Source organism: Triturus cristatus, chromosome 1_2, assembly GCF_964204655.1.
Source record: "Triturus cristatus chromosome 1_2, aTriCri1.1, whole genome shotgun sequence".
In the NCBI taxonomy this organism is placed as follows: Eukaryota; Metazoa; Chordata; class Amphibia; order Caudata; family Salamandridae; genus Triturus; species Triturus cristatus.
This window is the reverse complement of record NC_140580.1, coordinates 839,438,455-839,451,410: the sequence shown is the minus strand read 5'-3', so window position 1 is coordinate 839,451,410 and position 12,956 is coordinate 839,438,455. Positions and strand designations below refer to the sequence as shown.

The following is a 12,956-nucleotide window of genomic DNA, read 5'->3' as shown; positions in this document are numbered from 1 at the left end:
TACTGGTAGGGCTCTGAGTTGTGATGACTCCCACCATTTGAAGAATATCTGTGTTAACTGCATTTCTTCTCTTCAAATCCATCCGGATACCAATGCCTAGTCACTGGGTCCTTGAACACAGGGACCCCTGTGTTCTTCCAGGGCCCGTGCCCTCTTTGTCAGTCTTCAACACCAAAGAATGTGAAGTTTTAAAGAGTGTACGCAATTCCAGTACGGCTTCCGATGCCAAATGAAATGCGCGTGGTCGGACCATCACAAGGTTCGTAACTTCTGCCTCTCCATAGACTACGAAGGTGCGTCATGTGAATCCTGCCTCACCTTATAGTCAAAGAAAATCCTATGGTAATGAATGGAGAGTCAGTGGATGCACAGCAGTCTGCCACTGATAACTCAGCATCTTCAGTGAGCAAGATCCATTTAGCCCCATGGAGGGAGAGGACACAGAAGCTTTCACTGTTCTCTCACACCAAGTCAAAACCAGCTCAAAAGCCATCTCTTTAAGCGCGTTCAATCCAGAGGAAGAAGTGGAGGCTCTGCCAACCTCCAGCTCTAGCGCCCCTTGACTAAAGACCACACTCAAGGTTGTAAGTGCAGTCTGCTCCGATACCCATTCCAAGCCTTACTAGAGGCCTCATTCTGAAGCAGAGCACCACTCCTGAGGGATTTGGGCATTGAGCCCCATGCAAAAGACACTGCCGACCTCTAGGGACTTCATCTTATTCAGGCTCTTGCCTGCAATTGATGAAGGCCTCAGATCTGAGAAAGCACCTGCCTGTGGGCGTTGACACCCTCTCAGCCATCATGCCTTGCGCAGCTCAAAGCCACTAACAAGCCTTAACACCACTTAAAGGCTATGCCGGTACCCAGCCCCCACTGACTCTGAAGCCAGCATCGACACAGAGAGCACAATCAACGATCTGCTAGAAGGATTCAAAGCAGCTCATACTGAAAAGTTTCCTGGGGGAGCTTGATGCGAGGCTGAAGCTCTCCTTTATCCATCCCTTGACAGAGACAATTTCGGCCAAACCACCTCTGCTGAAGCCTGCAGAGACTCTGCCTCGAAAGAGGTAGCTTACCTTCAAGGAGTTACTCACATTGGAGGCCCCCTTAGATCCAATGGCCAAGAGACATAAGTACAGAGGCACCAGCCCTCTGCCTTTTACTCCACCTCTGCCTTCTCTACCGCTACCTCCTCCATTATTGCTGTGCTCACACAGGTCACCCCGACTGCCTTCGCCAGAGTCACCTAAGGGGTCCCCATGCTCTTTCACTGACCCAGGAAGCCCCTTTGGCCCTGCTGACCACTTATGACACCCCCTTGAGCCAGGGCCTCCAGATTACCTTTGGGATGTCTGTGATCCTCCAGGTGACCCAGACCTCGACCACTACACTGTCAGGGTATCTGACATTTACGAATACATGGCTTATCACAAGCCCATTAAGTGGACAGTTGCCTTTCACAAGGTGGATATGTACATCCATGAGTAAGAGGGCTTCCTTGTGGAGAGTGGACAGTGCAGTTCCCGCCCATGCACAAGTATATTCTTAAATCCACCCCTGAGATATTTTAACAAGCTTTTCAAGGCAAGGAAATAATATCTGCCAGACTGGATCTGGAATTTAATTCAGCACTGCTACTCCATGCTACCCACCCTTTCCAGGCCCGCATGTGACTTCAGACAAGGTACAGGGCTTGGTGTCTGCCTTGCCCCATTTGTTTGCCCCATCGGGTCCCTTCGGGCCCCGCGGACCCGTTAGGTGGGTCTGCCCCTGTGCCCACCGCCTTTGGCCTCTTCTACGCCATACTCACCATACCCTACGGCGGTACTGGCTCCGGTCTCGGCGCCGGGCGCGGTGCCGCCGCTGATGCCGGATGACGCCAAACCAGGATTGGTCTCTTACCCCTTGATTCCATTTCTTGGTGGGGAATTTGTCCCGTTTCCCCTGGCACCTCGTCCTTACCGGCCTCCACAACAACAGGTGGATGAAGGGGAGTACTGGGAGGGGTCTGAAGACCCTCTTGCAGCTCAATGCGAGGATGAGCCTGATTGGAAAGGCGACATGGAGAGTCCAGTGGATCTAGATTTTTCTCCACACCCTGGTACACTGTCCCCTCCTTCCGTGGCTACGGAGGAGGTTGGGACTTTTTCAGTGGTGTTGCGTAGGGCGACTGAGGCTCCCTTCTGTACCTATCAGGATCAATCTCCTGACCAAGGTGCTGCAGCCGCCATCCTCCTCCACGGTGCCACTGCTGCCCTTCAACGAGGCGCTTACTGACCTCCTGTTGATCACCTGGACCAAACCTAACTCAGGGGTCCCTGTAGATAAGGGTGTGGCATGCCGCCATCGCCTGGCGCCGGGCGACCCCAGCTTTCTCACACAACACCCGATGCCTGAGAGTCTGGTTGTCCAGGCTTCTGCCTCACCAAGCGCATTCCCTTCTACTCCTCGGGACAAGGAATCTAGGAAACTGGAGCATTTTTGGAAAAAGATTTTCACTTCTGCCAGTTCCGGGTTGCGAGCAGTGAATACTGTGTGCCTGTTGGGCCGCTATTCACATTCTGTGTGGGACACCGTGGCACAGGTGCTGCCTCAGTGCCCCGTGGAAGCACAGGCGGTTCTCTCCCAGGCCATTACCGAAGGGAGGGATGTTGCTAAATTTACCATCCGTTGTGGGCTTGACACGCCCGATTTCCTCGGCAGGGCACTTTCCACAAGAGTGGCACTCTGCCGTTACGCTTGGCTCAGAACTACTGGCTTCTCCGGGGATGTCCAGAACACTTTGATGGACATGCCCTTTGATGGCACTCGCCTCTTTGGTGACCAGGCAGATAGCACCCTGGAACGCTTTAAGGACTCACGGGCAACGACCCAGTCCTTGGGTCTCAGGACCACGCGTACTTGCCTCGGGGTCCACTTTTCGGTCCTTTAAAGGTCAGGGTCGAGGCGCCCAAGCGCGTTCCTTTCAGACCCACAAGCCTGCGCAGCCGCAATCTCAGCCGTGGACGTGGGACCTGCCGTGGTGGGTCCCGAGGGCAGCGGGCAGGTCAATCCACCATCGCCCCTGCCGCCGCCGCCTCAAAACCTTCCTAGTCCGGTGTTTCAGGCCCACCAGACGCCAGTGGGTGGCAGGATTCGCCATCACCTTCCCCACTGGCGCACCATCACCTCAGACAGGTGGATTCTGCAAATAGTCCGAAGGGGCTACTCCCTTCCCTTCAGGTCTACCCCTCCAGCCATGCCACCTCCGTCGGGGATCACTTGGCACTTCTCCAGCAGGAAGTTGAGGCCCTCTTGGCCAAGGGGGCCATCGAGCGCATTCCGACGCCAGAAGTAGGTTGTGGTTGTTATTCCCACTACTTTCTGGTTCCAAAGAAGGACAAGGACTTGCGTCCTATATTAGACCTCTGGAACGTCAATCGCTTCCTCCGGAAGGAGAAGTTCAAGATGCTCATGCTTGCTCAGGTCTTGTCTGCCCTAGACCCGCAAGACTGGCTGGTAGCGCTGGACTTGCAGGATGCTTACTTTCAGATACCCATCCTGCCGGCCCACCGGTGTTACCTAAGGTTCACGGTAGGCCACGAGCATTTTCAGTTCACCGTGCTCTCTTTTGGCCTTACCAGCGCCCCTCGGGTGTTCACGAAATTGATGGCGGTGGTCGCAGATCACATGCGCAGATCAGGGGTTTCAGTCTTCCCCCTATCTGGACGACTGGCTGTTGAAGGCGGGCACACCCCAGGCAGTCGTCTCCCACCTCCAGACTACGGCCGACCTCCTGCATTTGCTGGGATTTTCCATCAACGTGCCGAAGTCGCACCTTATTCCCTCTCAGAAGCTCCTCTTCATCGGAGCGGTTCTGGATACGGCACAGTTTCGGGTTTATCCTCCCGCACAGCGAGTCCGGGACATTCGGGCTTTGATTCCGATCTTTCGGCCCTGGTCCTGGGTTTCGGTCAGAAAGACCCTGAGGCTGCTGGGCCTCATGGCCTCCTGCATCCTGCTGATCTATCATGCCAGATGGCATATGTGGGCTCTGCAGTGGGACCTGAAGTTCCAGTGGACGCAGCCTTGGGGGAACCTGTCCGACTACGGCCAGGTCTCAGGGGGCACTGCACAGGACTTGCAGTGGTGGCTCACGAACCAGCATTGGATTAGCGGCAGATCCCTCTCCTTTCCCCAACCAGAGCACACAGTAGTGACGGATGCGTCCCTCCTGGGATGGGGCGGCCGCATGGGAGAGGTGGAGATCAGAGGCCTCTGGTCTCTGGGGAAGTCCAAGCTCCATATCAATCTTTTGGAGCTCAGGGCGATCCTACTTGCACTGAAAGCATTCCTTCCCTCTGTCAAGGGGAGAGTAGTGCAGGTGTTCACAGACAACACCACCGCCATGTGGTACTGCAACAAGCAGGGTGGGGTGGGGTCGTGGACCCTATGTCAGGAGGCTCTACGTCTCTGGACGTGGCTGGAACGTCAAGGCATTTCCTTGGTGGTTCAACACCTGACGGGTACACTGAACAACAGGTCGGACGAACTCAGCAGCAGGTGCATGTTGGATCACGAATGGCGTCTTCACTCGGAGGTCGTGCAAGGTCTCTTTCAGCAGTGGGGAGAACCTTGGTTAGATCTATTCGCCACCAAAGAGAACGTGCAATGTCAGCAGTTCTGCGCGTTGGAGTTTCCAAGGCGGCACTCGCTCAGAGACGCTTTTCGTCGCGAGTGGAGTTGCGGTCTATTGTATGCCTTTCCGCCTATACCACTTCTGCCCAGAGTGCTGAAGAAGATGAGGCGCAACCAGGCCCAAGTCGTGCTTGCGGCGCAGGACTGGGCTCGAAGATTTTGGTATCCCGAGCTACTCAGTATGAGCGTAGATCCCCCGTTCCGACTGCCTCTTCGGGAGGATCCCCTGTCGCAGCAACAGGGGACGGTCCTCCACCCAAACCTGTCCAGCCTCCACCTCCTTGCGTGGAGATTGAGCGGCGACAGCTGATTCCATTTGACTTGCCTCCTGAAGTCTGTAATGTAATTCTGGCAGCCAGGCGTCCCTCCACTAAAACGGTATGTTCGAGGCATATGAGCTGCAGATTACACACTGTGCATAGATCGCCATCTGATGTTGGGCCCGGATGTTGCAGTTGTTTTTCTCTTGGAAAGTCTTTGGAAGTCACGAGGTATGTGACTCCTCCTTTGGATCGTATTGCGCATGGGCTTCGGCTCCATCCTCAGATTGTTTTTTTCCGCCATCAGGCTCGGATGTGTTCTTCGTGCTCCGGTCCCGAACCGTTTTCAGTTCTTCTGATCGGCGCGCAATCCTTTCCCTTTCTGCAGTATTGTTTCGATCGCGATCTCCACACTCGACGCGACTCATCATTCGAAGTCTTCGATTCCAGTCGTCGACGAAGGCCTTCGGGCCTACCTGGCCTCCAGTCCTGGCTGATGGAAAGGACGCCATTCAAAAAGTGTCCTCGATGTGGGTCGAAGTTTCCCCACACCGATCTACATGAGGTGCGCAACCTCTGCCTCTCCCCAGAACACGAGGCAAGAGACTGTCCGGCTTGCAAATCCTTCCGTTCGAAGAAGACTATTCTGGACCGACGAGCAAGGAGAGCAATGGCTCACTCGTCGACTTCCATCCCCGACGACATCTTCGGAGAAGGCGTCGATGTTCCGGAAGAGCAGCACACCGAAGAGGGCCTCGTCAGCGCCTCCGAAGCTGATGACTCCGATGTCGAGGACATCACTCCGGCACAGAGGGGCGTGAGTACTAACATCGGCCCCCCCACCCTCGACGACATCTAAAAAGGCTTTGGTCACGCCTTCGCCCTCGGGCCTAGGCACGACCAAAGACACTGCTTCCCATACCTCGCTTTCGGGCCCGGTTAAGAAGCCCATCAAGCCTTCCGGCAGGTCGGGCTCCAGCCAGCCTGCCATCAGTGCTGAGAAACACTCCTCAGCACCAACACCTAAAAAGAAGATGACCTCCTCCGCGCTGAGCTCCACACCGAAGCACTCGGCGCCGAAGACTGGCACTAGCTCCTCGGTACCGACACCATCCCCGGAGCTGAGCAAAAAACCAAAGGCCCTCGAAACCCACTCCTCGAAGCCGAAAGTCATCTCGGAACCGAGGAAACAAACAGACATTTCAAAGCCCCACGGTTCAAAGCAACGAACAGATGCCGAGTCGAAGCCTAAGAAACCCGCGGCTCTGACACCTCCGGTCGAAGGATCAGCCCCCCATAGATGAACTATTTCGGCCCGACCCACTACAAAAAACACTTGTGAAGGACCCTAAAACTGGCCATTTGATGCTCAGTATCAAAAAGAGACCGCTGGACAAGTCTGCCCCAGCTCCACCTCCAAAGAGAAGAGACTTTGCTACCTCCCCTTTGAGACTGCCTACACCTCCGCCTTCTTCTCCTCCGCCTCCCCCACCTCATCATTCTCCCACACCCTCTCCTGATGAGGATGATGACGACGTCTACGACGACACGGGACGAGCTGCATGACTAGCCCACAGGGGACCCCACTTCTACAGGCTCCCCAGACCCATGGGACAACTACAACATCCCTAACATCCCGCAGGACGACCTTTACCCTTCAAGACCGTCCCGTCCTGAAGACACAATGGGGTTTAACCAACTGCTCCATAGGGCTGCACACTACCACGGAGTTGATCTCCATACAGATCCCGTGGAGGAGGACTTCCTCCTAAATACTTTTGACACTACACAGAGGGCCACTTCCATTCTGCCCATGCTTAAAGGGGTTATTAAGCACGCACCGGAGGTCTTTAAAGACCCGGCCAGGGTCATCAACCCTCGCATTGAGAAAAAGTATAAGGCCGCCCCTACAGACCCCACCTACATCAGAGGCTCCGCACCACCAGACTCCCTAGTAGTCTCCAATGCGAGGAAGCGTGCAAACTCCCAGGCATCAGGTGAGGCTCCACCACCCGATAAGGAGTCCAAACTCCTGGACGCCTCTGGCAAGCGAACTGCATCCCAGGCTGCCAACATATGGCGCATTGCAAACACCCAAGCGCTTTTAGCAAGATATGACGGGGCACATTATGATGAGCTGGAAGCCATAATGCAACACCTCCCTGACAAATACAAGAATAGGGCCAACGAGCTAATCCAGGAGGGTAAAACCATCACCAACACCTCCATTCGTTGCGCCCTCGATGTAGCTGACACCGCCTCTAGAGCAATTAACACCAACGTCCTCCTGCGTAGGCATGCCTGGCTACTTATTTCAGGTTTCAAACCCGAGGTGCAGAGTTCCATCCTCAACCACCCCTTTGACGAGCAACATCTGTTTGGCCCCAATGTCGACGTTGCCCTTGAAAAAATGAAAAAAGACACCGACACGGCAAAATCTATGGAAGCCTTGCAGTCGCAAGCTCCCAGGCACTCCTTTCGCCGCTCTTCATTTAGAAGCAACTCCAGAGGCTACTCCTCTGACAGCGCCTCCACTTCCTATAAGGCCCTTACCCAATCCACCTTCACTAGGGGTTACCAGAGACTCGGCCACAGGGGTAACAACAATAAAGGCAGAGGCAAAACTAACACCTCCCGCTCTGCCTCCTCCTCTGCCCAATGACTTCCCTCCACTCCCCCCTGACCATCCCACTCCGGTCGGGGGCAGACTCCACAATTTCCTTCCTGTCTGGACTACCATCACCTCAGACAGATGGGTGACACAGATAATTTGGTCAGGCTACTGCCTCGAACTAACATCTACACCCCCCCAAACATTCCACCCAAACAGCGCCCAATGTCACCGGAACATTTGTCACTTCTAAAGCAGGAGGTAATCTCCTTCCTACAAAAGAGTGCAATAGAACCAGTTCCTGCCCACCAACAAAACATAGGAGTTTACTCCCTTTATTTTCTCATACCGAAAAGGGACGACACTGTAAGGCCCATCCTGGACCTCAGACCCCTAAACCACTACAAACACTCAGACCATTTCCACATGGTCACCAGTGCTTAATTCGTAAAATGTGAAGTCCAGGTGCTCAAATGTTTGTTGGAGGCTACACCCACTTCCTCTGGCTCCACCCACTTCCTTCACTAGCTCCACCCACATCCTCAACTGGCACTGCTAAAAGTCAGATGTAATACCCAATCTGAATTTCAGCAAGGGAGCCTTCTCCTGACCTGTAAAATGTTTGAAAAAGAGTAAATCAAAAGTGCATTTAAAGCACAATTTTGGAATAAATTAGCTAAAATGACTAATGCATTGAAATGAGACACGTGAAATATTCCAGTGCTCTATGTGCAGATTTGGGGAAAGAACAATTCTGGGGTAAGCCATTTTTAACTAATCTAGTCTAATTAGTCTAATTGTGTGTCATGAGTTAAGCAAGCACTCAAGCCCTAAACCGGGGAATGTCACACACAAGCCCTCAGGCCAGAAAGCATGGAAATATCACACATAAGCACGTAGGCCAGACAGCATGGAAATGTCACACATAAGCACCCATGCAATAATCCCTGGAAATGTCACACATAAGCATACAGGCTAGGGCTTGGCCATAAACCGTGGAAATGTCACACATAGCATAGGCATCCATGATCCAGGCCATAAACAGTGGAAATGTCACATATAGGCATCCAGCCGGGGCATGTACATATGCCCCCAGGAATGTAATGGGGCGTCCCCTTCCCCCAGGAAAACATTATTTTATGAAAAAATATCTGTTTTTTTGTCCCATTCCCTCAGATCTACAGATATTTGTTTTTTTGGGTTCTGTTTGGAACAGCTTGGTTCTCTCTTGTGTGTCTGTTCCTTGTATTGCGCATTAACCGAGCATCAGCTCTATATTGTGTACACTAGATATATTGGCTGACCCAATATCCCTCCTGTGGATGGGAGAACTCAACTTGAGGATCCCTAGCGGACTTATATTCAAGAATCACCCGATCCCACAGAGTACTAGATGTTCCTCGCTGTTCCTGCAGTGTCTAAAGACTAGATTGTCCCTTCATCCCAGGATCTGCCATATCTGTCAACAGCTGCAAGTGAAGCCAAATCAGTTAATGTCAATGCTAGTCTGCTGGTGGGATTTCAGATGTTTCTGGGTTTTAAGATCAGCGTATGGTCAGTGCTAGCCCATACCAAGGAATACACACCCATCGGGGGCTCAAGATCAGCTTATGGCCTCATCCCCGTTTTCGAAATGTTTGTTGCAGGACAGGTCCACTAACTCCAACAGGAGTGAAGCGCGTTGGCCTAAATGAAGCACCTACTCAATCGAGTTAAGCACGATATAGGTACACCTTTCTCAGACTCCTTCACCGACACATTTTGCTTATGTTTAATGGTACTGCAAGTCCTCGGAAGAGCACCAGCTGAGTTGGTGCAACGCAGGAGAAAAGTGCCCTGACAATGCTTTAGACAACAGTTCACTAAAGACGCTCAAGACTGAAAAGCTTGATAGACCAAACACCAACCAGGAGGAACCATAGCATGGGTGCGACAAACTTGCAAACGGCATGCTCTTCTGCTCTGGAACAGATAGGGAGTTCTAGGACTTAGCTAAGCCAAACTTTTGCTAGGGTATTTTTTATGAAGAATGATTTCAAAGCAAGGTTAAATGTTGTCATCTGTCCACCCACCTTCTGCAGGGCAGCCTAATTCGCTCATGGCCCAGCCTACTCATATGGCTCACTCACTGTCACTGTAAACAATTCTTTCAGAGACACTATTATAGAGAAAAAACTGGTTAGAGAAATACTATCACAGATAAATATCTGAATAGAAACCTAAACAATTTGGTAACATCAGAAAGATCCCTAAAGCAAAACTGCTGCAACAAATTCCTTTACACTGAAAACATATTTCAGTCACTCTCCCCTAACTAGACCAGTGCTAAACCTAATCCAGTCCCCAGCATTACAATGGAACCGAACGCTAACTGTTGCGCGCACACAACTGCTTATGGCACCCGAAAAAGCTGCTTGTCTGACAGGAATTATTGCTTTACTTTTTTAAGCGCAGGCTTTTTTCTATGTATTTAAAGCCAGCATTAAAATTATGATGACAGTCTTTTTAGGTCTCGCCTTGCTATCGCGTAAGCGATTGCAAAGCGAGACTATAGTAGGGGGCATTTAAAAGTGCTCCGAAAAGCGGATTGCATGGCGAGCATGCGCACAATCACGCGCATCGTGCCGCCATGCAATCCGTTTGGCATCGCACTTCAAAGGGTCTGCCGGGCTTGTCTTGTTACCTTTTGTTGTCAGATCCAAAAGGCTCATATACCCACTGATGTGTTTTGACTCAGACGTTGAAGTAAGTACACACATGGAAAAATGGACAGGGATGTGTGGCTGCGAGCAATCTTGCATCTTTATTTATTTTCTAAATGGCGATGCTTTGACTTTAAGCGCGCCTTTCATTGTCTAAGAACAGAGTCACTTTCACTATAAATTGGCATTTCTTTATTTCACACTGGCAACCCAATTGATTTGCTTTTCTGAAAGTTCCGGACCAACAGCTCGTTGTTCTCCTGTACCCAGATCACCCCCCTCCCGCTGTTCACTGTTAACCCAACTTGCTCTCCTGTCCCAGCATCTCATCTCCCCACCCCTCCTCCACGCTGAACCACTTTCCTTCCCGCTGTCTCCTGAGCGCTGATCGCTTGATTTACAGCCTCAATAGCTTTAACTCTAATTTACAATAAAAAACCTCCACTGTAAACAAAATAACATACGTGAAAACATTACCACTACTTCATTACTGTCTCTACGCTCTCCTTGTCACACTGTCCTGCCTTTCACCTTGTTACAAAGTCCCTCCTTTCACATTTTCACACTATTCGTCCTTTCACCAGAGGCTCTCAGCTTCTTAGTGGACTCCTCCCTTCACCTCAGCCTTTCACTGTGATCTAGTGGCACTCCCATCCAGTACTTCACGGGCTATCTCTCCACCTTTATTCTGTCCCTCCTTTCACGGAAGGCTTTCTTTTTTTCACCCAGTCACTTATTTCATCACAATCTTTCCGTCTCTCATTGCGCACTCCCCTCTGGCACTTCATGAACTCTACCTTTTCATCCTGCCCCTTCCCTCACCAGAGTCTCTGCTTCATACCGGACTTCTCCTTTCACCTCAGCTTTTCATCTCTCCTAATTGCACTCCCCATTGGCTGTCTCTCTGCTCTCCGTGTCATTCTGCCCCTCCTTTTACCAGAGGCTCTCTGTTTTTCAGCCAGTCCCTCTTTTCATCCCAGCCTTTAAGTCTCTCCTTCATCTCATCCATTCTGTTTCTTTTTACGGCTCTCCCACCAGTACTTCATGGCAGTCTCTCCGCTCGCCTTGTCACACTGTCCCTCCTTTCCCCTTGTTACACTGTCCCTCCTTTCACCAGAAACTCGGGTCTTCTTAGTGGGCTCCTCCTTTCACCTCAGCCTTTCACTGTCTTCTAATGGCACTCCCCTCCGAAACTTCACGGGCTATCTCTCCCCACGTCATCCTGTCCCTCCTTTCACCAGAGGTTCTCCATTTCTCACCCAGTCACTTATTTTATCACAATCTTTCAGTCTCTCATTATGGCACTCCCCACCGGCACTTCATGGGCTCTCCTTGTCATCCTGCCCCTTCCTTTACCGGAGTCTCTGCTTCATTCCAGACTCCTCCTTTCAACTAAGCCTTTCATCTCTCCTAATGGCATCCCCCCACCGGTACCTCACGGTCTGTCCCTCCCCTCTCCTTGTCCTCCTGTCCCCCCGCTCTCCTCGTTACCCTGTACCTCCCTTCATCAGAGGCTCTCTCTTTTTATTTCCCATTAACTCGTTCTCCAGCGCCGCAAGGTCATTCCAATGGCAATAGCACTATGTAAATATAATTACTTTACTGCAAATAAAAAATCAAAAGTAAAAAACATTGCCATTTTCAATGCCAATAGCTCCAACTTTAACAAATGCGAGACCTATTGCATTGTAAATGCTTGTTCTGATTTGCTATCATTTGGAATTCTCCGACCAACACTAGTTTTAAAGGTAGGGTAAGATGATCTGCCAGGTATGTATGTGCAAAGACTTATGCATCATTTGTGCCTGCCGTGTCAGTAATCTTGTAGTCCACACTTTGCCTTGCCTTCTGCCGCCACATTGCTGGTTGGAGTTCATGTTTTAATGAGGAATGGTTTCTAGTACATTGTTCCTCCTAAAAGTTGAAGAGTGTGGGTGAATGGGGTGAACAACATGCTAATTTTACAGCCACAGGTTCTGCACTAACATAGCTTTTTTGCTTTTGTGGTGGAACTCTCCAAAATAGTGAGTGCATCGCAAACTCAATTTTGCTGCAAAACTACAGTGCTGAAACAAGTAACGTCCGTTCTTTGTTGTGAAAACACACTTCTGTGCTACAGTCAGTACTTTTTTTCTCAAATGACTCAATATCCTTCAGAAGTGAAAGGTTGGGGCTTCTGAACGTCATTTTAAAACTCAGTTGTAAAATGCAATCTCTCAAAAGTGGTCATGCACAGCCTTACCATGCCATTAATTTCACAGAGAAAAATAATCACTTCATCTAGTGCCACCATGCAGAAGATCCACCTCTGAGGAGGCGTCCGTGAAGGTTCAGGTCAACCTGGAGAGAGAGGCCTTCTTTCCATCTCACCACTCGACGAATATGCTGTTCACTGCTCAGGGTTCGGCAGTGCATACATATAGTAAAGTGAGGCTAAGGCAGCATCCTTACCGCGCACCATTAAGTGGTGCCAAATTGCAATAAAAGTGCAAAACCGGGGGGGAGGGGGGGGTGGTGGCTCTCTAGCCTAGTGGTGCATGGCTAACCCTGGAACAGACAGGCATGAGACTGGCATCTCTGCTGGCACCATTTGATGCAAGAAATCAAAGTAACCTCCTGCAGAGACATTTAGCAGCAGCAAGCTATTTTCACAAGGGAGAGAGTTAACAGCGGTCATTTAGACTCTACGGGTTATGCTAGTTAGTA

The 12,956-nt window shown here is 51.0% G+C and overlaps 1 protein-coding gene across 19 annotated transcripts in view; it reads left to right on the top strand.

Annotated features, from left to right (window-relative positions):
• Positions 1-12,956, top strand: part of EIF4G3 (eukaryotic translation initiation factor 4 gamma 3) — a 1,568,346-nt gene that overhangs the window by 1,493,445 nt on the left and 61,945 nt on the right. The window lies entirely within an intron of this gene.